Source organism: Salvelinus namaycush, chromosome 4 (assembly GCF_016432855.1).
Source record: "Salvelinus namaycush isolate Seneca chromosome 4, SaNama_1.0, whole genome shotgun sequence".
Classification (NCBI taxonomy): domain Eukaryota; kingdom Metazoa; phylum Chordata; class Actinopteri; order Salmoniformes; family Salmonidae; genus Salvelinus; species Salvelinus namaycush.
In genome coordinates this window covers 14,375,620-14,387,009 of record NC_052310.1, presented here as the reverse complement: position 1 = coordinate 14,387,009, position 11,390 = coordinate 14,375,620, and positions in this window count along the sequence as shown.

Sequence of the window (11,390 nt, the reverse complement as noted above, 5' to 3'; positions counted from 1 at the left end):
ACTGATCTTAGAGAGGTGAGAGAGATGGTGTGGTAAAATAATATAGAGATTAGTAATGATCTAACGTTATTCCATAGTACCTTGTTCACTTCCTGCTACTCTCACAAGACACGTGTAACGTTTTTGAATGTTGCCGTAACGTGTCCTGGATGTTGTGAGGGTGTTATTGTGGTGCCGGTGTGTTGGGCCCTTTGTCTGGGGAACAAGGGGACAGGGGAGAGGGCACATGCTTGAGGGAGCCCCGTTTAAGACTCAATCAATCCTATGGTGAGGTTCACTGACCCAGAAAATGGTCTCCCACCACAGAGGAAATGACAGCCCAGTAATCACCTTACTGCGAACAACAACACCACAGAAAGAATGCAAGGAAATCTGACGCACACTGTAAAGCGGTGAATATACAAATGTAAAAGAGCAGTTGGATGAAAGTGTAGATTTGACTTTCATAGTGAAAATGTTTGAAAGACATAACAGTATCTATTTTGCACCTTACATTACTTGGCCTTTACTTGGCCATTTCCCCTTTGAATTTTCTCTCTTGTCATGCTAAATGCCATCCTGTACTCTTCAAGGCTCTTAAGTATGGGTATATTGTTTGTGTTTTTGCGCATGCTGTTATGTTGACTTATTGTCCCAACTCCTTCCTACCACATGCTCATACAGGGACGTCATGAGCTGAGAGGTGGATTGTAATTTCTCTCAACTCTCTCATGGGAGCTAGCTAGCTAGGGTGGTGCAGTCAACATCATGGATACCGTCGATCTTGGAGGTGCTTCGTAGATCCACTCTCTATCTCCCCGGCTGAGACAAGAGGCATGTACCCACTGAAGAGAATATGTAGCTAAGTGCCTAGTCAAGAAGCATCACCGATTTAAAACAAAACTGGCCATATCAAGCCCCTTATAACCCCCCAACTCTTTGACCTGCATGTGAAGAGACCTGCTGGTCCCCGGGGCTCAAATGTTATAGTGAGAGGCTCAGTGCACTGACATGGGTGGGGCTGGCCAGACGAATGAAAACATTTCCCCTATGCTAGCCTGTAACATGTCGTTGCATAATCATGTTTGAGTTGTACATGGAACTTTCAGACACTTGTTACTTAAGCTCTCTGCGGCAATCTCAGTCAATCTGGGCAAGGATCTGCGGTGCCTTCAGAAAGCATTCATACCCCTTGACTTATTCCACATTTTGTTGTGCTACAGCTTGAATTAAAAATGTATTAAATATCGTTTTTGTCTCTCACCTATCTACACTTAATACCCCATAATGACAAAGTGAAAACATGTGCATAGAACATTTTATACAGAAGCATCTCTAAGATGTCTCTAAGTCTCTAAGAGCTTTCCACACCAGGATTCTGCAACTTTTTCCCATTATTCTTTTCAAAGTTCTTCAAGCTCTGTCAAATTGGTTGTTAAACATAGCTAGACAACCATTTTCAGGTCTTGCCATACATTTTCAAGTAGATTTAAGTCAAAACTGTAACTTGGCCTCTCAGGAACATTCACTGTCTTCTTGGTATGCAACTCCAGTATAGATTTGGCCTTAAGTTGTAGGTTATTGTCCCAGTGTCTGGTGGAAAGCAGACTGAACCAGGTTTTCCGCTAGGATTTTGCCTGTGCTTAGCTCCATTATGTTTATTTTTTATCCTGTAAAACTCCTCAGTCCTTAATGACAACAAGCATACCCATAACATGATGCAGTCACCAGTATACTTGACAATTTGTAGAGTTGTACTCAGTAAAGTGTTGTATTGGATTTCCCCCCCAATTCTTTTTCCCCAAACAAAAAAGTGAATTTCTTTGCCACATTTTTTACAGTATTACTTTAGTGCCTTGTTACAAACAGGATGCATGTTTTGGAATATTTTTATTCTATACAGGCTTCCTTCTTTTCACTCTGTCATTTAGGTTAGTATTGTGGAGTAACTACAATGTTGTTGATCCATCCTCAGTTTTCTCCTATCACAGCCACAATTCTGTAACTGTTTTAAAGTCATCATTGGCCTCATGGTGAAATCCCTGAGAGGTTTCCTTCCTCTCCGGCAACTGAGTTAGGAAGGGCACCAGTATCTTTGTATGACTGGGTATACAAAGTGTAATTAATAACTTAATAATGTTTTTTTTTTTTACCCATCTACCAATAGGTGGCCTTTTTGCGAGGCATTGGAAAACCTCCCTGGTCTTTGTGGTTGAATCTTACGGATGATTGTATGTGTGGGGTACAGAGAAGAGGTACTCATTCAAAACTTAAATGCTATTATTGCACACACAGTGAGTCCATGCAACTTATTATGTGACTTGTCAAGACCATGTTTACTCCTGAACTTATTTAGGCTTGTCATAACAAAGGGGTTGAATACTTATTGACTCAAGACATTTCACCTTTTAAAAATGTTGAAAAGCACAACACCACTTTGACATTATGGGGTATTGTGTAAAACTCATATTTCAGTACTATTCTATTGTAGGCCTGTTAGAAAACTATTGGTATTGCAGCTAAGCCCAAAACCAAAAGGCCAAGCATTCTTGTTAAAGTGCATCACGTCTCTTTGTCTTCATAATGGTCAATGATGTCATAACTGTAAATCATATGCCGCATATTAACCGAATAGAAACCAGTGTAGCAAAATCAGGCCACCTCATGGACATTTCCAGAAATTAAAGGTTGGATACATGAATATAGACAGAGATATATCCACATTGTCAGTTCTCTCTCTGTCTTTCTCTTTCCGGTGAGTGCCCATATACTGTAGGTGGATGTGGTCCTCAACGGATGGGTCGGTGGGGGAACTGAGAGGAGCAGATAAGGTTTGTGGCGATATCTCTCAGCAACATGACATAGATTAAATTCAAATCTGGACCCGTGTTTGTTGGAGGTCAATATTTTGGTGACCTAGAAGGGGATTTGCTGGAAAGCACCTAATGGTTCCATATTAAGAGCTAGTTAGAGACATTGAGATGCAGTAAAGTGAAATAGGTCCTTATCAGTGCTGTTCAATCCAGGATACTACTTTTAACTGTGTTCATGTAAGTGAGCTCAAATGAACTATAATTTAGCAATAAGGCATGGGGGGGTGTGGTATATGGCTAATATACCATGGCTGTCAGCCAATCAGCATTCAGGGCTCGAACCACCCAGTTTATAATGAGTCATAGATCATTATTCATTATGTCTTGTGAGTTGTTTTTCTACTCAAACAGAGAACATCACATCAGGGATGCAAATGGCCATTTTGTTGTCAACTTCGCCACCATGTGGTCATTTCTGGTACAGCTCAAGCGCTGAAAACCATCTGTTCATAGTACTGAGTGACTCTCAGTTTACACTAGGTGGCAGTAAAGACCTAAAATCTTCTGTGGCAAAACTACAATGTGATGTTGTTAACTGACTGAACCCGATAATCATGAGTTATTTTCTAATGTCGACTGCCTGCCTGTGACTACAGCCACACAGCCTACCTATCTTTGCAGTAACGCTCCATCACCTCCTTGCGGTGAATTCAAACATTTTGAATACGCACCTGAAAATGAGCAAGCAGCTAAAGTGGTCTGCTTGATGGATCAGGCAGAGCAGATGAACAAAATCAAACAAACTCAAATGATGGGCATATTGGAAGGCAAAAGACACATTTGTTTTTTTTGCTTACTATTTGCCGTTTTGTTGATAATTTGATTTGTCTTGTAAGTGGTGTAAGCCTTCCCTGCTGGGCCTGCAGCAATGGGTCCATTATTTTGTAGTTGGCCTAGTAACAACTGTAACCTATTTATGTTACTAGTTAGACAGGGCAATGATAGATAGTTGGTACTGGTAGGGTGTGGAGCAGCAGGGCACATATTGGGCATGAATCCACTTTATTTACCACACTACGGAGCATACACACACACACACACACACACACACACACACACACACACACACACACACACACACACACACACACACACACACACACACACACACACACACACACACACACACACACACACACACACACACACACACACACACACGTAGACACACACACTTAAATAAACAGTGAAATATAATATCTTAAAACCCATTTAGTGGGGAGAAGTGTAATAAACTTTTCTCTTATTGCATCTGTCAGGTCTCTCAAACTGATTGTCCTCTCTCTCTCTCTCCCCCTTTCCACCCTCCATCTCTCGTTCCGTCTCCCACCGTTGATGAAATATGGTGCAGGAAGATGAGTGAAAGTCTGCCTGTTGTGAAACACATGGGCTGTTGGAGGAGAGGTCTGGAGAGGAAGGAGAGACGGGCTGCAGCAGCATATTGGAAGCCTTTTGGAGTAGAGTAGACCTGATTTTTTTCATTCATCCTGCCTGTTTTTAGGAGTCTGGTCGATTTAGGCATGCTACATTTAATTGGATCTTTACGTTGAACACAACTGGTTGTCAGGTTGAAAATACCTGAGCAGGGGCAAAACCAATCTATTGGTTGACAACGTGATGAATTTCAGTACATCAGTGGCAGCAAAAGGCAATAAATCGGTAGCTATTGGAGATCTGTGAAGAACATTGGACACTAATTACATACTGTCTATGAATATTGTTCTCAGTGCATCATGTCCACTGATCACATAGAAAGAGGGTGTAAAGAAAATGAAAAAAGAGATATTCAAATCACAAGATCTTCACCTTTGAATGTGCGATTGAGGTATACATCCAATCGTCATGAAATCCCGTGTGCATTTCCATGCATGAAGTTCATAGTAAATCAAATGGGTGTCAAATGAAAGCTAAGAGTCTATGTTTTTGGGAAATGAAGGCATTGAGACATTTTTAATTTATTTCCATCTTCAAAATTAGGCTTTGATTTCTTGTCAGATGGAACAGGGGTCTTAGAAAACATCTACCAGAAAAAGTATTCAAATATATTCGAAATACATAAAAACACAGTAATGTTGAAGTAAAGACCTCTGACAACTAATATAAACACTTACAGTATATTTCGTTTTGGATAAATTATTTGCCTTCTGTAACTTTAAGAAACATTGTCTTGTAATTCTGTTACAAAACCCCCACATATCTTTAAGAAATGACGCCGGAGGAGATGCCTTCCGTTTTATGGGCTCCTAACCAATTGTGCTATTGTGTGTGTTTTTTTCACGTTATTTGGAACTTATTTGGAACATAATCTCTTATGACCAAAAATAACTCATGGATATCAGAACAGCGATTACTCACCTCGTACTGGACAAAGATTTTTTTCTTTAACGAGTTGGACGCAAAGGATTTACTGCAGACACCAGACAAGGCCCAAATCCAAGTCATTCGCATGAAGAAGAGACAGAGATATAGGGGAGGTAGGGCGGGGTGCCTTGTAAGAATCCGACGGCAAGTGGGTAATCCGCCTCTACCATCCGTCCTATTAGCCAACGTGCAATCATTGGATAATAAACTGGATGAGCCTAGACCAAAACTATCCTACCGACTGGACATTAAATACTGTAATATCTTATGTCACAGAGTCGTGGCTGAATGACGACATGGATAACATACAACTGGCTGGGTTTTCGGTCCATCGGCAAGATAGAACAGCTGCCTCCGATAGGACAAGGGGTGGCGGTCTGTGTCTATTTGTCAATAATCTAATATTAAGGAAGACTCAAGGTTTTGTTCGCCTGAGGCAGAATATTTAATGATAAGCTGTAGACACTATTTACCAAGAGAGTTTTCATCTATATTTTCCGTAGCTGTCTATTTACCACCACAAACCGATGCTGGCAGTAAGACCGCACTCAACGAGTTGTATAAGGCCATAGGCAAACAAGAAAATGCTCATCCAGAGGCGGCGCTCTAGTGGCCGGGGACTTTAATGCAGGCAAACTTAAATCCATTTGACCTAATTTCTAACAGCATGTCACATGTGCAACCAGAGGAAAAAAAACTCCAGAAAATGTTGAGGGTTTCTTCCGATGGCATTGAGGAGTACACCACATTAGTCACTGGCTTCATCAATAAGTGCCTCGATGACGTCGTCCCCACATTGACTGTACGTACATACCCCAACCAGAAGCCATGGATTACAGGTAACAATCGCACTGAGCTAAAGGGCAGAGCTGCCGCTTTCAAGGAGCCGGGACTCTAACCCGGACGCTTATAAGAAATCCTGCTATGCCCTCCGACGAACCATCAAACAAGCAAAGCGTCAATACAGGACTAAGATTGAATCTTACTACAGATGCTCGTCGGATGTGGCAGGGCTTGCAAACTATTACGGACTACAAAGGGAAGCACAGCCAAGAGCTGACCAGTGACACGAGCCTACCAGATGAGCTAAATTACTTCTATGTGCGCTTCGAGGCAAGCAACACTGAAACATGCATGAGAGCACCAGCTGTTCCGGACAACTGTGCGATCACGCTCTCTGTAGCCGATGTGAGTAAGACCTTTAAAAAGGTCAACATTCAAAAGGCCGCAGGGCCAGATGGATTACCAGGACGTGTACTCCGAGCATGCACTGACCAACTGGCAAGTGTTTTCACTGACATTTCCAACCTGCCCCTGACTGATTCAGTAATACCAACATGTTTCAGGTAGACCACCATAGTCCCTGTGCCCAAAACCACCAAGGTAACCTGCCTAAATGACAACCGACCCATAGCACTCACGTCTGTAGCCATGAAGTGCTGGTCATGGCTCACATCAACAACATCATCACAGAAACCCTAGAAACCCACTCCAATTTGCATACTGACCCAACAGATCCACATATGATGCTGTGATGCTATGATTGCACTCCACACTGCTCTTTCCCACCTGGACAAAAGGAACACCTACATGAGAATGCTATTCATTGACGACAGCTCAGCGTTCAACACCATAGGGACATCAAAGCTCATCACTAAGCTAATGACCCTGGGACTAAACACCTCCTTCTGCAACTGGATCCTGGACTTCCATCACTGGGGCCAAGTTTCCTGATATCCAGGACCTCTATACCAGGCGGTGTCAGAGGAAGGCCCTAAAAATTGCCAAAGACTCCAGCCACCCTAGTCATAGACTGTTCTCTCTGCTACCGCACGGCAAGTGGCGCATGTGACAAATAATATTTGATTTGATTTTATAGTTTCTAAATTCTCTCCCTCATGAGAAGGGAGGATAATGAAAGTTCACATAAGTAACAAGTAAAGGTATATCTGTCAATTAGTTATAGTGTTTTTAATTCTATTAATTTTGTTTATCAATTATTAAGTGATTAAAACTCAGTTCTGTTTTCCAAATAAGTAACAGAATTACAGATGTATTTTTTATGGAATTACTGCAATTGAATTGGCTACAATGGGGAATCATAGTAGTCACAAACCACAGTTGGGTCACCTGCTACTGTCCTTCCACTGGCATACTGTTCTCCATTGTCGTAACTGTCATAACTGTTTTCTAAACAGCATCCTCACCCACTGAGCACTGACTGACACCAGATGTCCATGGCCTTTGACAAGTAGTTGACATTTTGTCAGTCTGCCTTGGCTTGGCTTTTGTTTTTTGGTCTGGTCCAGACCGGCCTCGATTTTGCCCGAACGTACATGTCCATGATTGGTTCAGATTTGGTCCCGTCCGGACAGGACCAAATCTGAACCAGTCATTGAAGTCTATCTTTCACAAGTTTGGACAGCACAGTAAAGTGCAGTACAGTAGAGCACAGTATAGTACAGTACAGTAAAGACAAAATAGAGTAGAGTATAGTACAATACATTACAGTACAGTAGAACCCACTAGAGTAGAGTACTGTACTGTACTGTGCTCTACTCTACTCTACTCTACTGTGAATTCCAAACTTGTGAAACACAGACTTCTATGATTGGTTCAGATTTGATCCAGTCCGGACCAACCACATTTGGTCTTGTTTGGGGGAGGAGTTCATTAGAATAATACCCAAATATGCAAAGGAGGATATTACATATTTCTATCTGTGTATACCTATTCAGGATACATCACCATGAAGAGAATTACATTAATTTCTATAATTATGCATCACTTTTTCTGCATAGTACAGATCAGGGACCCATGATGTCCTCCAGTTACCATAATACTGTTACCGGGTCTGGATATAAATCCACTTCACTTACTGTAGTTCAATAACCAAAATATATTTTTTCAAGTCATAGCTGACACCCCATTCTTTCTGCAGACATCTGTGAATCTTAATTCGGAGCAGATATGTAAGAGAGTTTTGGAAAAACATGGTCGCATAAAAAACTGAGGGAGATTTTACCATAATTCTGTTACCAAACTTTGCATTTGGACAGTTCTTTCAGTACATTTGTTTTGGATTTGCCTGTGTATAATCTAACGAAAGAAAAGAGCAATCCAACACTCTACAAGAAGTATGAACATGTATTACATTAGGCCAGGCTAGTACTGTCCGTCTGTGTCCAGTTTGTCCGTTTGTCCAGACGAGTTGGGAATGCAGATTTATGAGCGACCATGCAGATGTGGACAGGACAGCAAGTGCTTTGGCGTGTGCCCCTGGTGTGAGTCCACCCCTCCATCCCCCCTCCACCCCTCTGTCTTATCCCCCCTTCATGCGGCAGGCAGCATCCCTGCTGGGCTAGGCCTGTTTATCTTTCCGAAGCGGCCATGATTAATGAGGCCCTAAACACAGCCTCTTTCACCTGGCTGGACCTGGGGAGCCCTACAGCTGAGTAAACAGCCTCCCTCTGTCCCCCGACTCACCCTCTACTCCCTTCAACCAGCTTTATTCGACCCTGCCTGCCCTGGGACAGGGCAGCTACAGCTACAGGTAGTCAGCCAACAGAGAAAACGCACGCACGCACGCACGCACGCACGCACGCACGCACGCACGCACGCACGCACGCACGCACGCACGCACACACACACACACACACACACACACATAAATACAAAAGTATGCACATATAAGAGCATCTAGCATGAATATATTCAACTGTTAGAGTACTAAACAAGAGCCAATCACTCCCAACGTGCTCATTCATAGGCTACATGACCATACCTACATCTAACATATTGGGGTGCGTTATCAAAACAAGGTGACCCACAAATCAGAAGAAGTAAGGGTAGAGGAAAATCCTTATAGGACTGCTTTCAATATGTTTTGTTGCACTTGTTGCACATAATATTTTGTTGCACTTGGTTTTAATTGATCCGCAACAGATATTAGTGTGGCAAGGCATATACTGAAGACATATCAATTGATGTTGGGGGAAACGATTACATTCTGGATGTAAATAGTAGGATTATCTATCGCTTTTGAATTCAATGTGTATTGTGTAGAGCAAGACCAAATTCTTTTAGAGCCTTTCCTTTGGCAGCGAGCTTTAAGATTGATCTCTGGATCGCTCCGTCTTGACAGGGCTGGTTAACAAAAATAGATATTGAGTCACAAAAAGCATTACTTGTGCAGAGAAAACAACTTAATTGCCAATAGCACATTGGAATTTGGATTTATTTAGGCTAGTCAGAATCACAATTGCCCAGAATTTGTTCAACACAACTACCTTCCATGCCTGGAAGTGCCTTATGTATCCAATCTAATGTAAAGTTTGGATCAGTTTTGGGATTTAGATATTTGTTTTAAAATTTCTTCGTTTTTGCATTTGTTTGTGTTGCTTCCGCAAAGCCCCGGTTTATTTGTTTAGTTCAGACAGCGGTGCCAAAAGTTTGTTTCTCATGCGATGCTGCGGTGTCCAAAGTTGTGCTCTAAACTCAGCAGGGGGTTTCCCCAGTTACTGACAGGAACTACATTTAATGGCCTTAACGCCCGCTATCCTCCTCTCTTTCACAGGAGAAGTGACAAGGGAGCCATATACAGCGGTCACTTTACGTTTGGCCCATTTGTCCACACAGGCATTGCCTCTACTGTGTGTGCTTGTGTTTCATTGGTCAACGTGTGAGAGGTGCTGCTGTTGAGTTGGATAGTGGTCGTCAAACACTCATTCTGCTGCCGTACAGATCTGTTGGACAAACGCTGAACAAATTATGCTCGAGTTAACTTTTACAATTTAATGCACTTATTGACTGCTCCCTGATCCTGAGGCTAATTCAGTTGTTTGCTGTTGTACTCAGTCAAGATTAGATATTTTTTACTAAATGCCTTTTGATTGTCTTGGGCTACCCGCTCAAGGCAGTGTGGTGTGTAACTGCCAGGAATTTGTGTCTGTCAGGTTTTTCCTTTGGAAAACATCTCAGTGATGAGAGGTGAATGTGTACCTATCAGTCTTCATCCTGCCAAGGGGGGGGGGGCAGTGTGGGGGAATTCCCTAATGTCCGCAGGCATGGCGTGTTTGTGTGGGTGTGTTTGCATGGGTGTGTGTGTGTGTGTGTGTTTATGTGTTTGTGTGTGTGTGTCTGCGTGCTTGCATGTGTAATGGATACAGTGGTCTCCAGCAGTAGGGGCCCTTCTTCCCATGGTTGAGTCTGTCTGTTGGGGCCCTCTCCAGTCTGTCTGTTGGGGCCCTCTCCAGTCTGTCTGTTGGGGCCCTCTCCAGTCTGTCTGTTGGGGCCCTCTCCAGTCTGTCTGCCCCTGGTCATCCCGTCTGGCTGGCCCCTGGGCCCCTGCCTGGTCGGGGGTGGGATGATGGGGAGCAGGCCGGGGTGCAGCCATTACTGGAGACGTGGGTAGATGTGGGTAGACACACTCAGACACACACTGATATGGGTTTCTGGGGGGCATCTGGCTCCCTCTTCATCACCGTCATCACTGTATCCTCTTCCTCTCCCAGACTGGAAACCCGGAGGAGAGGAACCGATCTGTCTGAGACGAGACTGAGAAACAGCTGGGGCAAGGCTCTATATGAAGGTGTATGGCGTGGTGTGTGAGAGAGAGAGAGCTAGAATGTGTTGTGTGCACTCTGTCTGTCTATCTGTCTGTCTTGTCCATCTGTCTGTCTGCCTGTGTATGTGCCTGTGTGTGTGTGGCTTGGAACTAGATGATTGCTCTGTGCTTGTATAAATGTGTGTGTGCATGTGGGAACTGTCCTGTTTCTTTGGGCATTGGCATGTGTGTATGCAGGTATTTGTGAGGTTGGCGGACTGTGACCTGTCTGTCTAAGGGCTGTCCCCCAAGGGCTTGGGCTGCTTACTGGAAAAGTTGCTTTGACGCTCTTCCTTTCCTTCTCTTTCATTCATTCATCCATTCTCTCTCTTTCTTTCTTTCTTTCTTTCTTTCTTTCTTTCTTTCTTTCTTTCTTTCTTTCTTCTTTCTTTCTTTTTCTTCTTTTTCTTTCTTTCTTCTTCTTTCTTTCTTTCTCTCTCTCTTTCTTTCTTTCTTTCTTTCTCTCTTTCCTCTCTTCTTTCTTTCTTTCTCTCTCTCTCTCGCTCTCTCGCTCCTCTCTCCTCTCTCTCTCTCTCTCTCTCTCTCTCTCTCTCTCCTCTCTCTCTCTCTCT